Genomic DNA, 22,295 nt, shown 5'->3' on the forward strand with positions numbered 1-22,295 from the left:
GCACGGCCGAGACAAAGAAAAGGTAGGCCGATTGCGCAGGTGGCGCGCCAGCACAGTGAAAATAATTAAACCCTCGGTCGGTTATGGAATGCTGGGTAGACAGTCGCCAGCCATGCCCGGTACTGACGCCATCACGCTACAGCGGCTGTCCCATCAAAATGAATGCCAGCACCAACATTGTGTCACAACAAAAACAAGGGCAGAATATTATCGGCCGTTTCTCGAAAACCAAGCAAGGACTACACTATGAGCAGAATCAACTAAAATGTCTGCTAGTAAAAAATAAATCACAGTGCGCAGCGCCTAATTAGGGTCATTTAAGTTATGTTTTCTAATTTTACGCGGCTCCGTCAGCGCTGCAAGGTGTGTGGGGAAATGGAAAGATAGCACCAGGCGACGAAGATAAAAAAAAACACCCCAAAATATTTTATAATGTCTTGCCAGAGAAGACAAAAGAATTTATGGCATTGCTCCACAGGGAAGCAGCAGAGCTGGTCTCCCAATCATAAAAATACAAAAAAAAATCTTTAACGAACTGGTGCACATTGTAAAGTGCATAACCAGGGCAGCAGCAAGAGTGAAAGAGGGAACGATGACTCATGCAGGCAGTGAATATGAGCCGGATATCGTACATCCTAACATACCACAAAGATACACTCACCAGCAAAAAGGAAATTCCCGCCTTCACCAGGATACCATAAAAAGCAACCCGCAACCTCCTTATTTTCAAGGTCGGCTAAAATGTGAAATGGTTTGGCCGTTATACCACCTTTTAAGATATTAGCGAAGCAACACTCCTAGCGCAAAGAAGCTGCTGTGAAAAAAATGTCAGCATGGATTGTGAAATGCAAGGCGCCCCACTGGATGCGATGATGAACATCAGCAATCAAGCGAGCCCTTATAAAAACTTCCGAACCGAAATCATTGTATCTAAATCTAAACAAGGACATGTGAGAAGCTAGGTTCAAATTTCTTCCATTGAAATCTTAAAACCATGCAAACACAATTTTACACTGACTATAAACGTACTAAAGTACTAAGGGAATAATCATCACAGCGGACTACAATGGCAATATTTGCGACTGCATGACCCTTCCCCACACAGAAGCTGAGGAAACGGAGATTGGAGCCATGGCCTTCGCAATCCAACAAGGAAAATGTTATAATACAATCACAATAGCATTAGAGACTCGGTGCAGCATTTCCAACATAGTTACAGACATATTACCCAAACGTTCCAGAAAGATTCTCCGATCTCCAATGAAAGATGTTCAAGTTACACGGCACCCGGAGGCGAGAGTCTTGAAGGGACCGAGGTTGCCGACTGAGACGCACGCAAACTCACATACCTCCCTCCTTGCGACGATAATTGCCACACTCCAATCCCTGAAAAATACGGAGAACGTCTCGTCTTTCTATACCCACGAACACGATAATTCGCGCGCCGCAAAGAGCACCAAGGCTGATCAATCGCATAGTCGACGTTGGATAGAAACGAGTCTATACATTTTAAATCTTTTTGGGTAAAGATGCTTGGTAGAAAAAACACGACGGGAAAGGAAGACTTTTCTAAATTCGGTAAACATGCACCACCTTCCACGCAACCCAGTCATTTCTCAGGCATTGCACAATCCAATTCTGCGAAGAAACGGGAGGCAACCTGGACCAGCTCGTCACGTTATGATCAGCCTTAGGGTGCAAGGAACGTAGCTGGTGCATCCGGGGTTCTGGACTTCATGTCCCCTCTGCACACACTCCCACTGTTTCTTACTGAGCGAAGACGCTCTTTCATTGATCTCTCCTAAGCAAAGTCCAGAGTGTTCAGACTGACCACACTTGAAGGGATGGGCACTTTGAACCACTGACCGTGTCGGCTTTTGTTGAAATTGTGCCACATCAAGCAGCCGGAAGTTTAACACCTCATATTAAGTCTTAGAATCGTGAGTGGCGTCTGTGTGTCTTTCACCATAGCGCTTTTAAACCGTTGAGGATAGTCTTGCACTCATGGCAAACCTAGGTGTTTGGAAAGGAGAAACCGTAAATGCGGCGTAAAAGGAGAAACCGTAAACGTAAACACACTCCTTCCGCGTAGATCGCGTCGTACACCCTAATAATAAACTTAGATATTACTGCAACTTTTTTTACATTACATAGATGGCATGACATACCACTGTAAAATGCTGCTTGAGATGTTTGCGATATGCTTTTGGAAAACATTCAGGAAACCGAAACACGCTTTTTCTCCCCAACGAAAAAAAAATACAGCTCTACTAAGTGAGCGAGGGATGAATTGTTTGTTGGTGGACGGTTGGATTCGTTCATTAATTGTTTGATTGTTTCATTTATTGATTCAATTTATTCATTAGTGAGTGAGTGAGTAAGTGAGTGAATGAGTGAGTGAGTGAGCGAATGAGTGAGTGAGTGAGTGAGTGAGTGAGTGAGTGAGTGAGTGAGTCAGTGAGTGAGTGAGTAAGCGAGTGAGTGAGTGAGTGAGTGAGTTAGTAGCCTTTAATAGAACAGTTTGGGAAGTGGTTGCGGTCCTTCTAGTTAAGTAGAAGCAAAGAGGCAACCATCGCTCTCGCCGTCTCAGGTGTAAAAGATCGAAGTTAGTGCCTGTTTTGCGAGCGCTTGACACCGACCGTAGTGCGATCTGGCCATCTGCCATAACCATGAATATCCGATATATCTATGCAATGATCAAATATACTTCAATGACTTGCCACATACTCAGTTGCTTGTTGGTGTTTTTGCCTGCAGGTTCGCTTACCCCACAAGAAACAATTGGTGGCTCAAATAATGACATGCAGGGTGGTTTATCGTGCTCTAAACAAAAAGCAGTTTTGATGCGGGCGTTTCCATTCATTTTGAGATAAGTCTTCAAAGAGATTATGAGGTCGAATGAACGACGAGGTGAATGAACATGCTTATACGTTGGAGCTTTGGTGTTGTCGTACACACTATGGGAAGAAACCAAACTATAAAACCCTGCAAATTGTTTCTGAAGACAATTTTTTTCTAACGTGTTTAACTTTACACACTGTGGATTTGCAAAGCAATGCGTCGCCTTTGCATATTACTGGGCGTCATTCCGAGCTGTGAACGGAAATAATGGAATACGATATAGACACGACACTGGGCAAATTTTTCGCGTCCGTGCGTGATTTTCAAACAGAGGAAGCAATAGAAAGCACAGAAAAAAGCAAGAACGAGAGCGGGATGAGACATATAGAAGGGTAGGTATCTTTCGCCGAGTCATAAGTGCTGCTGACAGGACACTCGATCGATAGGGGGAATCCCTAGTTTGGGACCTCTGGAACGTGGCTTACTACCTAGTCTGTATTAACCGAGGCTAATATTTTCCAAGGTTCGGTTCGGCCACAGGAGTGATTCACTGCTCACGGGGAGGAAGAAGGTGGGCGAAGGTAAAAAAAGGTTGTTGACCCTCCCGTAAATGGCGGAAAAGAGTTCTATACGTTGGAGAACCAGTGCAAAAGATGGTTTATTGAGCTGGGGGAAAGGCACAAAGGATGGTGCTGGGCGCATAAGCATTTGTCTGCGATATACTGAAAGTGGTGATTTTTTTTCGGGGTACCTCAGAATAAAGTAACAAGGTGGTTTAATTGGTATGCATGTAGTGTGGCAGGATATATTCGAATTTAAAAAGATGTTCTGCGTTCATGGTGGCAGTTAATGTTAAGTGTCCCTCTATTGTAACTTCTCGGTGGGTGTTAGTGGTGGCTGCTGTGCTAACTACTTCATTACCGTTGAGGGATTAATATCTATTCACCCAGATGATGTAAAACTATGTTATCGTTTTGATGGCTTTAAAGATTTGTAAGGCTGATGCACTGATGTTTCCTCGTTGATAATTTCGACAAGGCACTTGCAAGTAGTTCAATATGTTAATGCCATCCTTGCTATAGTCGCGAAAAAAGCGGTGCAAAATATTTTGCGGATTTTGCTGTTCGCAGAAAAAGTGCACTCATTTCTTTTCCTGTCGCGTTAGCAGCGTAGACGATGTGAGCAGAGGCACGTAGAAAAAGGTTGCGTCACTGAACATTGTCGTTTGGTCAGTTCATCACTTGGAAATCCCGAACACACATTTTGAAATTATTTAGGGTGGTTACGGACATCCGAGAGTGGAGGGAGTGAGGTTGCGTATTATACTTGCGTCAAAGCCCCCTCTGGCATATTGCTCTGCCGACGCACCGGTCCTGGTGCACGGCGTGTCAACGGGTCTTTAGACCCTTCACTACCGCTGCCACTTGAACGCATAGTCGAATCGAGCTTACAGTCCTCGAATGGTAGAGTAAGACACCGGAATGGTAAAGGAAGACGAAACGCTGCTAACACTCGACAAGAAAATTATTGCAGGGCAACCAGTGCTTTTGTAAAGCAATTTTACGAGACAGAGGTTCAAGATTTTCACTCATTTTAGATTTTTGATGCATTTTTATTAACTATTATTAACACCCTCTTCCACACTCATGGAGCATGCTCCGGCTTCAATGAATAAATAGTCCGCTGCAGCAAATCAACAAGAATGGTTTAGAAGTCACCCATCGGGGTGATAATCCCAGGGGTACCGCTAAGAACGAAAAGTCTCCGGGAAAATGGAAGCGCAGCATAGGACACACCGTAGCAAACGAAAGAAATAACACGTGACACGATGAACGAATGCATCTTTCAGTATGTAGTAGGGAACACTTTTTCAAAGCTGCTAGTAGCGACCAATCAAACCATCACCCCCCCCCCCCAAAAAAAAAATGTGAAAGCAATAACTCCTGCAAGGCGCGCGATACTCATAATTAGCTTGGCTAAAACTCAATAATCTGCTTTTGGTCGGCTTGAGGGAAAATATTTTCATTTGGGGCACGAAGGAGGGAAAGAAGTAGGTATTTCACTAAGACGTAATCTTCTAACTTGTGGGCCTGACCCAAAGCCACAGAAGATGTCATGGCACCAGCCTTTCGATAGCTGGGCATGAACGTGCATACGGATGCGTGTCTGAGAAGCTGCTGTGAACGGAAATTATTTCGTAAACCAGTCTTTCCAATGACTTTGTTACGGTAGTTGGGATCTGGCTGGTGATCGGCTTTGGCATTTTTGGGCTACCTTTTTTGTGTTGCAACACAGTCTGTTTTTTGTATTTCATGGCAGTCTTATCTAGTGAAAAGTACGATATAGTTTTCATAAAATAAGGTGCGCTGCAAATTCATTTACACAAAATTATCAGCTCGATTTTAGTTTCTTTGGCAAAGATTATCAGGTCATTAGGCGGGGATGCCCTTGTAGCTTGTAACAAATACCACGTGCCATGATCGAACCTTGTCAGGTCCTTAAATAGTAAAAATTCTGACTTTTTGAACAAATATCTGTTCTGGAGGCAAGCTACAAGCCACCGCGCCACAGCTGTTACTTGTTTAAATGACTTCCGGATAGTTTCATGAACTCCAGAGTAAAGATGCCAGGATGAGTTTGCTTTTCTTTGGTTGTTACATTAACCAAAACAGATGTTTTAGCAAAGTTATTTAATATGGGGAAATTCAGAGGATAAAAAATACTTGATGTCTGCTGTAAATATTCCTTCGCCCTCTTGCACTCGAACCAATAGGTCTAACAGCGGGTTCGCCGAACATTTTGATTTTCTATTGACCGATCACTACGGGGCTTTAACAACCCTTACATTGCTTACAAGACCAGCGGTCACAAATTCTTCCATACTATTTTTCAGTTCGTTCTAGAAACACGGCGAAATCACACGGGTGTAGAAAAACGAGGCCATAAAACATTTTTTCGAAATTTTATTTCGAGCCTACAGAGAGATTTTACATGACAGGTCCTTACTATAGACGTCTGCATGGGCCCAAAAGGGCACGAAGAAAGCACGGGCTCAGGATAGCACCCCCTCCCCACCATTCTTTAAATGTGAGCCGGAAGCCGCGTGAGAACGACCATTATTTACAATTTGAACACACGCCAGGCCAGAGCCTGGCGTGTGTTTCACAGGCCAGCTGTGAAAAAAATGTCAGCATGGATTGTGAAATGCAAGGCGCCCCACTGGATGCGATGATGAACATCAGCAATCAAGCGAGTCCTTATAAAAACTTCCGAACCGAAATCATTGTATCTAAATCTAAACAAGGACATGTGAGAAGCTAGGTTCAAATTTCTTCCATTGAAATCTTAAAACCATGCAAACACAATTTTACACTGACTATAAACGTACTTAACTACTAAGGGAATAATCATCACAGCGGACTACAATGGCAATATTTGCGACTGCATGACCCTTCCCCACACAGAAGCTGAGGAAACGGAGATTGGAGCCATGGCCTTCGCAATCCAACAAGGAAAATGTTTTAATAGAATCACAATAGCATTAGAGACTCAGTGCAGCATTTCCAACATAGTTACAGACATATTACCTAAACGTTCCAAAAGATTCTCCGATCTCCAATGAAAGATGTTCAAATTACACGGCACCCGGAGGCGAGAGTCTTGAAGGGACCGAGGTTGCCGACTGAGACGCACGCAAACGCATATTTTCGTATATTTATCAATCTATCAAAGAAACGTGACAAGAACACGTCATTTGGCCCTATTAAATATTTCGAAAAAAAGCCGAATAGCACTGGCATTGACGACTGCAACCTTGATATGTATCTTTACCGAGTCTCTCGTCCTGTATCTTTCTGTTCTGCTACATGCATTACGAGGCACTGGCTCCAGCAGTTCGGATATGCCAATTGCTAACCCCGACCTCCGACCACGGTCTACGTGGCGGCCGCTGGGAAAGAAGACGTTGTACGTCTCCCGCGGTAGTCCAGGGGTGGCGCTAGTTGACCGGCCTCAGAGCTCTTGTAAATATAAACCCCGGTTTGAAATCGAGAGAGAAGCAGCTGCGGGATAGCGTAATGGCGAACGCACCGCACCGGTTATGCGGAGATGTGGGTTCGAGTCCCGCTCCCGGAAAAACGGCGGATTTTTTCTCGACTTATATTTTCGCCTATTTATTAATGTATCAAAGAAACGTGACAAGAACACGTCATTCGGCCCTATTAAATATTTCGTAAAAAAAGCCGAATAGCACTGGCAATGACGACTGCAACCTTGATATGTATCTTTACCGAGTCCCTCGTCCCGTATCTTTCTGTTCTGCTACATGCATTACGAGGCACTGGCTCCAGCAGTTCGGATATGCCAATTGCTAACCCCGACCTCCGACCACGGTCTACGTGGCGGCCGCTGGGAAAGAAGACGTTGTACGTCTCCTGCGGTAGTCGAGGGGCGGCGCTAGTTGACCGGCCACAGAGCTCTTGTAAATATAAACCCCCGCTTTAAAGTCGAGAGAGATGCCGCTGCGGGATAGCGTAATAGCGAACGCATCGCACCGGTTATGCGGATATGTGGGTTCGAGTCCCGCTCCCAGAAAAACGGCGGATTTTTTCTCGACCTATAGTTTCGCTCTTTTATCAATGATTAAAGAAACGTGACAAGAACACGTCATTCGGCCCTATTAAATATTTCGAAAAGAAATCCGGATAGCACTGGCAATGACGACTGCAACCTTGATATGTATTTTTACCGTGTCCCTCGTCCCGTAACTAATATATATATATATATATATATATATATATATATATATATATATATATATATATATGATATATATCTATCAAGGTTGCAGTCGTCATTGCCAGTGCTATTCGGCTTTTTTTTTTTTTTTTCGAAATATATAATAGGGCCGAATGACGTGTGCTTGTCACGTTTCTTTGAGTCATTGATAAATAAGCGAAAATATAAGTCGAGAAAAAATCCGCCGTTTTCCGGGAGCGGGACTCGAACCCACATCTCCGCATAACCGGTGCGGTGCGTTAACCAATTACGCTATCCCCACAGCGGCTTCTCTCTCGACTTTAAAGCGGGGGTTTATATTTACAAGAGCTCTGAGGCCGGTCAACTAGCGCCGCCCCTCGACTACCGCGGGAGACGTAGAACGTCTTCTTTCCCAGCGGCCGCCACGTAGAACGTGGTCGGAGGTCGGGGTTAGCAATTGGCATATCCGAACTGCTGGAGCCAGTGCCTCGTAATGCATGTAGCAGAACAGAGAGATACGGGACGAGGGACTCGGTAAAGATACATATCAAGGTTGCAGTCGTCATTGCCAGTGCTATTCGGCTTTTTTTTTTTCGAAATATATAATAGGGCCGAATGACGTGTGCTTGTCACGTTTCTTTGATTCATTGATAAATAAGCGAAAATATAAGTCGAGAAAAAATCCGCCGTTTTCCGGGAGCGGGACTCGAACCCACATCTCCGCATAACCGGTGCGGTGCGTTAACCAATTACGCTATCCCCACAGCGGCTTCTCTCTCGACTTTAAAGCGGGGGTTTATATTTACAAGAGCTCTGAGGCCGGTCAACTAGCGCCGCCCCTCGACTACCGCGGGAGACGTAGAACGTCTTCTTTCCCAGCGGCCGCCACGTAGAACGTGGTCGGAGGTCGGGGTTAGCAATTGGCATATCCGAACTGCTGGAGCCAGTGCCTCGTAATGCATGTAGCAGAAAAGAGAGATACGGGATGAGGGACTCGGTAAAGATACATATCAAGGTTGCAGTCGTCTATCTATATATATATATATGTACTCTAAACATAATTATCTATGCTAGTTTGTTTACCCATTGCTCTTATAAATAAATTGTCTTTTAAACATATATCATTGTAAACGAAAGAAAGCATTGCACGTTTAAAATGAGGTATAAGGCCAGCAAAACGTTGTTGTTGCTCTCTTCGCTTACCTAAAATAAGAAAACAAGAGTGGCCAATTTTAAGCAGTTCTAGTCTATAATATTAAAAATAAATACCTTGTTCAAAATATACGTGTTCAAGTGCGACACACAACTACTAAAAAGACGTAAAAGCCAAGCTACAAAGCGCTCATTAAACGACAAGCCGAGGACCCAGACATGTCTCGTATTTTTCCTTATCGAGGGTAATAACAGCCCATGCAATTCAAATTGCTCGCGACCAGTTAAAACCTAATAAAAACAGTGGAATATCACGAGAACAACCTGTGCAACGACTGTGGGATTTATAATAGTAGAAGACAGCAATTGTCGTAGGAAGCTATTGTGGTAATTTTTGCGACTGCGTGACTGTCCTACCTATAGGAACAAAAAGCGGATGTTGAACACATGTTCTTGAGAATCCCAATAGCTGAAGTAGCAATTAGAAGTGTAACATCATTACAGACTCCTAAAGGGCATTAGACTGTTCGCATTAGGCAGAACAGCTAAAAGATTTGCAAGTATATCCCACTCGGTAATAAATTAATTTACGGACGGCACTAGGACATCCGGGCACAAGTGTTTAAAAAGGTCGAGGCACTGACCAAAAGTTCTGCGAGCTCACACACCGTGTGTCATGATTTAGTCCGGCGATCGTGAACCTGGGAGGGTATGGGTACCCTCCAGCCGAGAGACGACATGCAGCGGGCTGGTGGTGACGGTGACTTACCCCCGAGCAGCCGTGCTCGGCGGTGTTTATTGCCCGGCCACACACAAGGTTGCCCACCGAGACGGGTGGGGCCACTGAACTTAGCGGCCAACGAATATCAGGGATGGGGGGCGCCACACACTTGTCACACCCCTCACCCCAAAGTTTGTTTGTCCTACGCAAACACCAAACAACACCTGTCCCCCCGGCGAGTAACGGCCTGGCGGTCTCCGTAGTCTCGCACTACGCTTGGGCACAGGTGTCGATGCAGATGTGGCAGCATTAGGTGCTGCCTGGGTCACACTCCCACCAGCTGTCAGCCTTCTGGGTGTCGAAGGACTTGCGCGTGGCGCCGCAGTGGCGCGAGTAGCACCAGCCCCTGGAGCTGTACTGGCAGTGGTCGGTGAAGCTGGCTCCCCTTGAAGGAGTCCAGGCTGAGGAAGTGCAGCGGGCCCGTGGCCAGGCAGCCCGTGGCCAGGCAACCGCACACCATGCACCGCCTCAGCCGCAGGTCCGGCCGGTGCCCCGCGACCGCGGGCAGCGCCTGGTAGATGTGAAGCCGGCCAGCCCGCCGCTCGATGCTCTCCACCAGCACGCACAGCGCCTGCTCCAGCCGCACGGGGTCCAGGCCACCACCGTCGTCCACGAAGGGGCACTGCAGGCTCTTGGCCCGGTTGATGCCCTCCTCGCGCATGAAGTCCCCCTGGCCTGCAAACACCATGACCAGGGGCAGGCAGTGGAAGGGCAAGCGGTCCTCCTGCTCCAGGGTGGCCAGCAGGGTCTTCTCGAGGCTCTCGTGGATGTACTTCAGCTCCGGCTGGGTGGCGTACACGCACAGGCAGCCGTGGGGCAGGGGCTCCGTGCGGAACGAGTTGTGCGGCAGGCCCACGTCGCCGTCGATGATGCTGAAATCCAGCGCGTACTGGGCCTTGTCGTCGAGCCGGAAACCCTGCGGGGGTGCCTGCAGCATAGCCTGCGCCACTTGCTGGGCGCTGGCCCTGGCACCCAGCACCACCAGGTGCAGCAGGCGGCCGTTAGTGCCCAGCACCCCGCCGCCGTTGGTGCCGGCCTCGCGCCGGTGCAGTAGCTGCTCGATGACGCCGTCCATGCAGTCGGGCTGGACGGGGCTGTGCTCCTTCTGGCACCTGAATGCTTGCCGCCGTGCCGGTGAATGTCCCCACCTCGGGCTGGAACACGGCCTCGAACTTGGTCAGGAGGTCGGGGACGTCTGCCACTGCATTCACTGCTTCCTGGTACTCCGGCAGCCTCACGCCCAACGCCTGGATCCAGTTCCGGCCCAGCAGCGTCGGGGACGGCCCCTTGGTCAGGTACAGGGGCAGGGTTGCCTCCCTGTCGCCAAGGCGCACGCTGACCTGGGCTTGACCCTCGACCTGGGCGAGCTGTCCGGAGTAGCTGCGCAGCATGACGCCGGATGCCTCGATAGACACGCGAGGAAAGGTGCGCTTGCATGCTTTCCCGGCCATGACTGACACACTGGCCCCTGTGTTCAGCTCCATAGAGATGGGGCACCCGCAGACTTCGACGGTCAGCCAGGATGGTGGCACCGGCGGCTGCACTGTGGCCGCGTGGCACATGTCGAAAATCTGCGGGTCTTCGGCCACGACGTGAAGCCTAGCCGTTGCACCCGAAGCTGCTGCCCCACGCCCCCGCCACCTACCCTTGCGCCGACTCCCTCGGCCGTGGGCTGGCGCGGAACCTGTGCTCGACGCCGGCTGCTGCTTCCGTCCGTCCGCCGTCGTCCCCCCTTGACACGCCCGAGCAATGTGCCCATTTCTTTCGCACGCAAAGCACTCCGCTTGCGCGAACTGGCACTGTGAAGGGGGGTGGTCACCACCGCAGCGACTGCACCTGCCATGCCATGCCGCCATCTTGTTCACCGCCGCCTCCGCCGACGGTGAGCCGGCGGCACGCGTTAGCTCGCCCGCGTCCTTGGCCGAAGCCTCCATCGCCAGCGCTGCCTTCACGGCGTCGTCCAGCGAGGAGTCGGAAAGCTCCAGGAGTCGCGTCTGTATGGTGGGGTCGTTGATGCCGCAGACGAAACGGTCCCGGAGCAGTGAATCGAGCTGCTCCCCGAAGGCGCAGCCGCTCGGCAACCCTCGAAGCGCTGCGGCGAACTGCCCGAGCGTCTCTCCGTCTCGGCGGCTCCTGTTGTTGAAGCGAAAACGCTCCATTAACGTGGACGGAGCCGGGCTGAAGTGCGAGCTGAGCGTAGCGAGCAGCTCACCCAGCGACTTGTCGTGCGGCATTGCCGGCTTGAGCAGGTCGAGCAGGAGAGCGAAGACGCGGGTCCCACAGCTGGCCAGGAAGATGTCGCGCCGTTTCGCCTCGGGTGTGTCGTTCGCCCGGAAAAACACGCCGACTTGCTCCTCGTAGACCGGCCAGGCGGACCCTTTACCCTCGAACGGCTCGAGCCTCCCATACAGCGGCATGGCGTAATGGCGGCTGGCTTGAGGGGGCGGTATCTCGGCGTTCTCGGTGGCGGCGTTCACGGTGGCTTCGGCCGCTTCGCGGGCTTCTTCCCTCGTCGCCAGTTAAACGATTTAGTGCCGCGTTCGTGAACCTGGGAGGGTAGGGGTACCCTCCAGCCGAAAGACGACATGCAGCGTGCTGGTGGTGACGGTGACTGACCCCCGAGCAGCCGTGCTCGGCGGTGTTTATTTCCCGGCCACACACAAGGTTTCTCACCGAGCCTGGTGGGGCCACTGAACTTAGCAGCCAACGAATATCAGGGATGGATGGGCGCCACACACTTGTCACACCGTGCTACTTTCCACCACGGTTACAGCACTTCTCTCCATGAAAATAGTTGACGTGTCGTAATCCTACGCCAAGGTCTCAGTGTCAAAGAATTGCGAACTCAGTGGTAGATAAAGCAACACAAGTATCTACCACTAAAAGTGGGAAAAGATTTTACTGGGAACATCATACATAACTTAAAACACTGGTAAATTCGGGGAAACATTCATCCTCTTATCAGTACCCTCGGCATGCTCAAGAGTATGGTCACCCGCGAACTAAAACTTCTAACATTCTGGTTCCACATAAATATTCGAGGCAGTTTTTACCAGCTCGTTCTCTCACGATCTGCGCGAGCTGATTGGAAAAGCAGTGAAAGGACCTGCTGCATCTATGGCCGGGACTACAAGTTTCACGTTTCAGCTGTCTCACATCTGTTTACCCGTTTTAAAGCAAAGCTTTCTACCTCTGCCCCCCAAGGGTTCTTTCGCGACCGTTGGTGTCACCAGAAAACTCCAGCGAACAAATAAAATAATTCACTGGCACCGCTGGGAATCGAACCTGGAACTAATAGACTAACAAAGCGAGAGCCCGTTGTCTTACCGATTTAGCTACGAGCCCACGTGAACACGGGAAGACAAATGGTGTACTCACCAAGCACATCTACGGGTTTACCCCCTGCCTTCTCGCTGAATGCCACGTGAAAGCGTCACACGACCACTCATGCCCGTCTAGCGGCCCTGCGCGCACCTTGGTCATGTGCTAAAAGTTACAAAAATAAAAGGAAGCTCACACCAATCCATGGAATCTCACTTTTAGTACGCCAATGTCCTAAAGCCTGTGGCCTCCACTGTTCACGTAAAATATCACAGCTCCTTGTCGTCCGCCCTCACGCCAAACAAAGAATACATTCAAATACTCCTTTATGACCAGGCCATCACTCCAAGCCACAGCATCAAGATCCTGGACCTACATCTCGAGGATAACACCAAGAGTGACGTCTCCTTGCAGCGCCTAAAAACAGCATTAATGAAATCATACACATGATCAGGCAAGTTGAAACCAAGAAGCGAGGCCTACAGGAATCTGGTAGCTTTCGATTAAATTAAGCTTTTGTCCTCTGGAGAGTCACTTACGTCAACCCCCTGTCTTCTTCTCGACGACGAAGACATAGAGGTGCATTACATAATGATTAGAAAGGCAGTCGAGCAGGCCATTGGTCTTCTCATGAGTGCGTCCACACTGAGGCTGCTTAGCACGGGGCTCCACAACACGGTGGAAGAGCTGATAGAAGGCCATCTTTCTAACCAGAAGGTCCGACTCAGAACTGCGGTGGGTAACGCAATGCTTCATCAGATTGGCTGGGCAGCCCAGAATGTCACTCAGCTTTACGTACTCCCAGACTCTTGGTGACTAAAACTAAAGATGCTCCCTTTGCCTAAAAGTATGAACCCCTCACATGACGAGGGTCGCCGAAAAGCACGGGCTCAAGCGCTAAACTCCACCCTCGGTGGGGCTCATGCAGTTATCTACACAAACTTCTCCAAACATCGAGGGCAACAACACGCCATCACCGTGGCTACCTCCAGAACCAACCTCCTTGCGTGTACCTTGCTTAAGACCCAACAAATGACGGCAGCAGAAGAGGCAGCCACCACCTTGGCTCTCACTCAACCAGGGGTTCGGCGGGTAGTCACCGATTCCCAGCAAGCCTACTGGAATTACCAGTCGGGATGGGTGTCCTGATCTGCACTGTGCGTGCTAAAAAACCACTCCCCAAACGGTTCCATTCAGCTCATCTGGACACCGCCTCACGCTTCAATGGAGGGCAACAAATACGCCCACCCAACAAGCCAGCGCTTTTACCTCCCGTGCTATGGAGCTGCACGAGGACAGTCACCCGCTTGTCACGTCCAGGGAGATAATCCAGCATTATCGCCTTCTGACACAGACCGTACTTTCGCCTTACCCTGACCTTTCCAGAGAACAACAAACTACCCTACGGCTCATACACTCCGGACTCTTCCCACAGCCTACGCGTCTTCACGTAATGCATCCGAATCGGTACGACGCTGAATGTAAAATTTTTTCAGAAGTAGGAATACTCCGCCCCGTAATCGGGGTGTGCGACTTTAGCCCTGAGCACCCTCCTCTCTTTCCGTCAACTACCCAACAAGAGCAATGGGAGATGCTGATGTCCAGGCCCTCTCTACATACCCAGCTTCAGCGGGTGGACAGAACACAGGCCGTGCGAACTGCATATGGGCCCCGCAGAAGAAGGAATCACTCCCCAGGGCTGCACTCTGGGCCATTCAGAAATCTGCACAGAAGTATTTCTTCCTCCTCCTTCTCAGGCACAAGTCTCGTCGCCTCCGTCCGCGGGGCAGAGAAGGAGAAGTCAGATCGTCTAACACCGGGTTGGAGCTTACTTTGATTTTATAAAAAAAAGTTTCCACTCTTGTGCTACACCAATACAACTCAACCAAACACCGTCCATGCATCATGCATTGATTTAACCTTACCAGGAATATCTCTTTGGAGTAATAAATGGTGTGGTAAGTGCATTTCACTTCTCTCGGTTTTTACTATTTGTAGAGCGATGTGATGATTTTAAGTGACGTCGCATGAGTAATCGTTATGGGTGCCGTTTACAGCTTTGCTTTCCAACCACATTCACGGGGTGGATTGGCGCCAATTTTTCAAAGACCCTAATGTATTTCTTCCGCAACAAAGATCTCCGCTTTGTCTCTCTCTCTCCTAAAAAAATAAAGAATTTTCCTCCCGGCACAGAACTTAGAAAATAAACTTTCAAAACACTAATAGTGGTACCTTCTCTCTCACACTGACCAAACCTTCGCAGCCTCTTCCTTCAACGCTCACATCTTAAAACACAGAACTATGCAGGGTCTCAATCTCTTCTGGCACACGAGCAATAAATACCATTCCTGCTAGTCCTACTCTCTTCGCCGACCTCCAGTTATCGTGATGTATACTTCGTAAATGCAGCAATTTAGTTCCAAAACGCTTCTTGAGAGTCGAAGTAATGTTATCGCTTCTTACATTGTAATAAAAAAAAAACATAGGTGTCCTCTACAACTTTTGTTGCTTTTTATTGCGATCTTCCCCATTTTAGTGATCAGGTAAATAGCCACCGCTTACAATCCCTGCACTAATTCCACATCTTTGAGTAGGAACCACTTCCTTTATGCGGAAAAGATATTGCCGCAAACTATACATAGTTTATTTACTTTTGTGTTATGTTTTTCCATCCGGTGGCGCACTGCTTTGTTGATTCTATTTCGGGAATTGTGCGCAGGTTCTCTTTCTTTTGAATGTCGCACGGGCTATCTTATTTGATAGGGAGAGTGGTTCAGCCGTGAAGTCAGCAGCCTAGAGGATTTTTTTATCTTTGATGTTGTAAATGTAATTCGAGAGTTTCAGAAAAAATCGCGCCAAAATATAAATACTAGTATTGCGGATGCCGCAGCTTGTCATTGGCCGACGACAGGCACCTCACGTCAGTTCTTTGACTGCTTGTACGAAGGTTGTATTTTCTTCGAGCTTTACTGAAGCACAAGCTCGCTCCAATAAACTTTTCTTCCTTATAGAAAACTGGTTAGGTCCTCATGTACGTGGCATCAGCTGGAGATGCGGGGATACGTCTTTTTTGCGATTTTGGTCAATCGTCTGCAGTCAACGCATTTATTGAGAGTAACGTCTTTTTTTTCGAGCCCAACTGGGGACGCCCAGAAAATTTTTGAGGGTTGTATGATGTCCTCGTCGAGGCGGATTTCTGCAACCGATCGACGTCCCATTGAGGCCCTTCAAAGAGGTTATAATAGACCTTCAGGGCCCGCTCTCTACGTTACGAGCAGAGAGCAGGTTAACAGGGTTATCGACAGACTATATGACGCACTACGCAGAGAAAACCGCTCTTCCGATTAGAAATACATAAGAAGTCACTAAGTTTGTCATCCGCGAACTTGTGCTGCAACATGGAGCCTCTGAAGTCCTAATCATGGATCCTGGAACGGCCTTTACTTCGGAGATTATGCAAGGCCTTTTACGCTGCCGCTACCCAGATCACCTAAGAACAACAGCGCAATATCCCCACAATACCGAACTAACGGAACGCCTGAACAACATAATCGCTGTGAATGTACTTCGACATTGAACACAAGACGTGGGACGATGCTATCCCTTATGTGACGGTTGCGTACAACACAGCAAACCAAAAAAACTGTGGAGATGACACGGTTCAAGGTTGTCTATAAAAGACGGCTGGCTACGATGGCCGACGCCATGGTACCGTACGTCCAAGGCAACTACCTTAGCGCTGATGTCCAAGCATACCTACAAATGAGGAGCCTCGCCAGGTTTCTCGACCTCGTAGAACGGACCTGCAGCTGGCGGATGCTGTACGCTACAGCCTCCAATGCCTTGACGCCGAGTATCATCCAGATAATGCTTTGTAGGTTTGCACTCCAATTATATGACGCGGACTAAGTGAGGAGCTCCTGAGAGTATGATTTGGTCACCACGGAATACAACGACGCGTGTCCAACTAATTTCCGAATTCCTCCCTGACAGTGACTCTAGCACATTGCGAAGGCGCCTCCACCCCGAAGTCGTCCACGTGGTTCGCCGCCCGCGTGACTACGCAAGATGACCGACTGTTTTGTTTGACTGCACTTTTATTTTTGCGTCGCGTTAATGCACTTTTAGAGGGGGCAATGACGCATAGTATGCATTCTTTGTTCACTTTTGTGTTCACTTTTTTTGCTGTGCGCCAGGCTGTGTTGCCTATGTTTGGGTGATAGTAGTTGTATCGATTTCTGTCTTGTCAATGATGCAGAGGCTATCTTTTTTGACACGAAAATAGCGTCGCACTGACGTGGCTAGCCTAGAATCATCTTCGCTGACCTTCAGTGGTCTCGATGTAATTCAACGGTTCAAAAAACAATCGCGCCAAAAACAAAATACCCGCGGCACACGCGCCACGCATTCTATACGACTACGCACGACAGTGCTTTGACTGTTTCGACGCCGCTTGAGTTTTCTTCGAGTTTTTGTGGAAGGACTAGTTCGCCCAGGTGCCCAGGTCTCTTCCTAGAAGAAAACCGGCGTCGTTCTTGGCTACGTGACAAGATGACCAGCCTTGTTTTGAAGCTTTTTCACCATCCATGCCAAGGCCTTGAAGCTATTCCTTTCTTCGTGTCTTTACTATACGCTTGAGTCTTTAGTCATACGCTTGACAACTTTCCTATGGAAAAGTCGAGAAGAGCAGCTAATGTGGCGAAGAGAACTCAACTGCTGTTCATATAAAGTTACTCATTTCCTGAAGTCCTGTTGCACATGTTTAATACCGTTTCGCAAAAACTCCATTGCGCAGTCCTCGAAAGTCAACTTAAATCAATTTTTGTTAACAATAACCATAAACTTGACTAGTTCCTTCCAATACAATACATTTACACACTCATCATCATATTATTGCTGGAATTGGGCGCGCAATATTTTACCTTTTTGCGGCCGTAACGCTGCCCAATCTGATATGTAAACCATATCTTATGATCCATTTATCATAGTTTCATTTAGGCTTGGTAAAAAAGCTTTCGGTGTTTTCTCACAATTGGATATCTAAATTTGGCGATTTAAAAAAAGAACTGAGACGTAATACTTTTTAGTACCAAGAGTAGGGAAAAAAATCCACGGAAGCTCCCACTTACTCCGACTACTTGAATGGCGGCGCGTTTGGGGGTGAGCACTACCGTACACATATATACGTTACAGTACCATTGCTTATGTGCATTGTACGGCGCTGATTATTTTCTTCATATGCACCGAACAGGTCGTCGTCGTGTTTGCGGCGAGTGTTTTATGCAAAGTCATAATTAGCATTGAAGACTTTCACCAGCTCTTCGTCATCGACCCTACCCAGGCAGCACAGAAAGTGCGTCCCAAGACCGGCCAGTCTATGGCAGCTTTCTGGCATGTCCGGCCATCATCCAGGTTCTGGCGGCCACTGATCATACGATGAAGCGCCAACATTCCGCAAACAGTGCTTCGGCGTTTCTCCGGCGGCCTGTGTTCAGACGCATAACGGCAGCTACCCGGATGCCAGATATTCAGTTCCCTTTCGGCTGCCGATGTTGAGAAAAAAAACCGCCGAAGTACGGCTTTAGGACCACCGTTGTTTCTTCAGGAAGCGGTGTTGAGCCGAAGCACGGCAAGCGACCGCCCACAGAATATCCGTATTCTTGTGACCGTGTGTGTTCAAACAGACACCAGCTGGACCACGGCTGCCGCGCATTCGCTCTTTCAAAGGTAAACCACGCCTCCGGCGGCAGAATATTCGTTTTCTTCGGGCAATCGGTGTTATAAAGGAGACCGGCGACTTACGGCCCCAGGATTTACGTTTTTCATTCAGTTAGCGATTCTCGGCCGAATTACGGCAAGCGAACGGCCGCAGAATTTTTGGCAACCGGTGTTCAAGAAAAGACCAACCTACGCAAGGTATCAGGTTATACGTCATTCTTTCTTTAGGCGGCGTACAGCCGAACAACGGCACGCGCCTGGGCGCCGAGAATTCGTGCACGGACGTGTGTGGAAGACGTTCCACCGGTGTAGGACCGGCTTTTCCCTGGGTGAAGAAAGAGCCGTTAGGGAGCCGAATGACGCACATGTTCTTCATCCGCTCGGTGTTTCTACGTTTTAAATGAACGAGCTTCGTTTGTCAAACAGTAATAAGTGTTCTAGGTGAACAGGGAAGGTGCAAGGACTCACTGGGCGTTACCAGGGAACCTTCTAGGCCATCGGAATGCCATTTATTGCCACAAGAAGACTGTGCCACACCGACGGGTGAGCTAGGCCTCGCCAGTAATAGCCGCTACCACGCCTCGCCCACCGGCTTCGTCGATGTGTCAGCTCGAGTCTATTCGCTCCCTCAAGAAATGAAGACCATTGAATACATCGACCAGGCAGAAATTCCGACCCGAGATGGTGGTGGTTCACCAAAATAAGTGGCCTTAAAGGGCGTCGAGCAAGCGGCCAACCCGCAGGAGCTAAAACGGCGCCATTTCAAGGACGCCCCACAAAGAAAGGGAAGGGCGCGCAGAAGCGAACGTTTCCGGCTCTTCTTCTTATTACAATACTGCGAAAAACAATGTTGCGCTATTTTGTTGGTCATAAACGTAGAAGAGGCTAAGCTCGTGCATTGGCAGGCTCAACTTCGTGCCCTGCTTCATCGGATTTTATGACTGTTTATTTAGAACCACGTGTTATTTTAAATTACCCATAACAACCGATCCTTCTAATGGACGAAGCCTGGATGTTAATTTAACCACCGTGGTTGAACGTGAGCTTAGGTACACTTAGGAAATGACCTATTTTTTTAATCATTATCGCCAGCATCCTAGGAAACACGGATTTTGTCGGGTTTTTCTTGCTCAACCAGCTTGCTGAGTTCACGCACGTTTTGGCTGTATCAAAAGGTAAGCCAAAAGTAGTTGACGGTATTTTCTTGTACTACAAAAAAGCATTTGACGGTGTTCCATATAACCTTCTTGTTAGTTAATGGCGGACTATAAAGAGAATGAATAGGTTTTCGAATGCATAGCCGAGTAAATCTCTCTAAGACAGCAGTCGGTCGCTCTCAATTGTTGTTCGTCCGGATATTTTCTCGTGACCTCAAGAGTTCCCCAAGAGTGAGTTGCCGGCCCTCTTGTGTTTCTATTATATATAAATGTTATTACTATTGGCCTAAAATCTGTGTATAAAATGTTTGCGAATGAGTGTTTAGTGTACAGACTATAGTGAATGAACGTGATTCCGAATACCTGCAGCATGATTCAAATTTATTAACATCCTCCAGGGCTGATACCGAAAAGTCTTTGAAAGTAAAAATGTGTGTTAACGTCACCTTTACAAGAAAACCTTCATTCCAATTGAATACGTATACCGTAAATTACACTGCTTTAAGAACGGCCAGTGAATATAAATAACTTGGAGTTTATTTAACGAGTGGTTTGAGGTAAAATAGGCACGTTCACAACATAAAAGTTATGGCAGCACGTGTTTTTGGCTTTTTGAGATAAAATTTCAGCGAACCTCCACCTAACCTAAAAGAGCAGCCGTATTTCACTCATGTGCGCTCAATGTTGGAGTACGCATGTGTTTTCTGGGATCTCTACACCAAAGAGCTCGTTGATACGCTCGGAAACGTACAGATTAGGGCAGTGAGATTCGTATTAGGTAATTGGCACTGCCAACTTAGCATGAGGGAAAGTAAAAGTAAACTTAAATGGCAAGACCGGAAAGATCACAGACGAAAGCTCAGGTTGACATTTTTTGGTAATATCTATCATTGGAAAACTTTAATAGAAGGGGAAAAGTATTTGCAGGCGCCAATATACATATCCCAAAGTGGGACCGCTAGCTTGAAGCCGATTATTATATTCCCTTTAAATGTTACGCCTTGCGCGATTCATTTAATCTTAGGTCAATACGAGAGTGTAATTATCTTCCACGTATGATTGCATCTACGGTTTATAATGACGATTGATTGTAGACTTATTTTGTTACTTGGTCTCATATTTGATGCTTAGTGTTATGTATCTCCCTGCTTTAATGCATGCAAAGGCAGGTAGCTGTCAAATAAATAAATAAATAAATAAATAAATAAATAAATAAATAAATAAATAAATAAATAAACAAATAAATAAATAAATAAATAAATAAATAAATAAATAAATAAACAAATAAATAAATAAATAAATAAATAAATAAATAAAAATAAAATTGTGGAGCCGCAGGTTCGCCTCTGACGGGTTGAGAACCTTACGCATTCAAACTTGACAAATGAAACATTTATTGTTTTATTCCCTGTAGTATGCAAGGTTTGCTGTATGAATACTACCGCTGCTATGTTATTGGTATAAAACAAATTACGAAACTCTAGTCTTACGCTTTTCCTTGCTTGAACACACAGGAATACATCTGCCGCCAGCTGAAGCAGGACGTCATTCGCGACGCGTCTAACATTTTTTTGACGTAGTACAACATTAGAGGAAAATTAATTTCTTTTCGATTATTAAGTGGTGTGCAGGTAACTCAAACAAACAAGATGAAAAACAGATTGAAAATGAAAGTACCTAATCAATCTCTCCTTGGATCAGCCCTATGAAATGTCACCAGGGAAGTTGATCGAGTACAAAATGTCTTGGCAAAAAAGATGTGGAAATACTGGACATTGTTTTTGTGGGAAGAAAATTTTATTGAATGCTGCTGAGTGTTTTGTGGAGTACCAAAAGACTTCGTAACGGCTTTTCGCGCCGGTTTTATATGCAACAAAACTGGTCAAGCAGCTGTTGTAGAAATTGTTTGTGAAATTTACCACCTAATGTATTCGCCACATCTTGAAACACCTATTCTCACGCATAGATAAAAATGTCTTGTTGCTGGAGCCACGCTGACATAGAAATACACAACTGGCCCACAAAAGAACTGAACATTGAAATAATCTGCAAGGGTTCACTTACGTGGAGTAAGGCTATGTCATCGCCCCTACTCAACCTTTTGTAAAAAGGGTAGATTTTGACACGGTCCACAAGTTTTATCTGAGTGTCTTTATCATCAGTGTAGTTGTAGAAGACTGCCACCTGATGTATTTTGTATTTTCTGCCATAGAATAGAATAGGAAAAAAACTATTACCTTAAAATTGAACGAATATTGCTGATAAAAGTCTTGTCTCAAGCTAATTCAAAAGCATTTTGTTTCAGGTTCAATATTATCCCGAGCAGAAAACACACTCGAACAATTTATGAACTTTGGTTTCTGTGCCCCAATGTACAACATTAACTGTTTGGGCTGATTGTATAATAATAGGATTTGCTATGTTATAAGTACTCTTTAACAATTAGGGTAATCGGAACATTGTGAAATAATTTAAAGCTATGTATTTCCCCATTTCTCATTGAGTACTTTAGCTCGAGTACGAGAATTTTCTTCTAATTTTTTATAACTGGCGGCAATTGATGAACC

General features: G+C 47.1%; 1 long non-coding RNA gene across 1 annotated transcript in view; it reads right to left on the reverse strand.

Annotated features, from left to right (window-relative positions):
• LOC144142132 (uncharacterized) overlaps positions 1 to 22,295 on the reverse strand; it is a 151,199-nt gene that overhangs the window by 49,945 nt on the left and 78,959 nt on the right. Inside the window, exon 4 of the long non-coding RNA XR_013316851.1 lies at positions 21,793 to 21,931. This is a non-coding gene — a long non-coding RNA (uncharacterized LOC144142132). The remainder of the gene's footprint in view (positions 1 to 21,792; positions 21,932 to 22,295) is intronic.

Source organism: Haemaphysalis longicornis, unplaced genomic scaffold (genome assembly GCF_048455015.1).
Source record: "Haemaphysalis longicornis isolate Haplotype H1 unplaced genomic scaffold, Haemaphysalis longicornis Haplotype H1 scaffold_6, whole genome shotgun sequence".
Lineage (NCBI taxonomy): Eukaryota > Metazoa > Arthropoda > Arachnida > Ixodida > Ixodidae > Haemaphysalis > Haemaphysalis longicornis.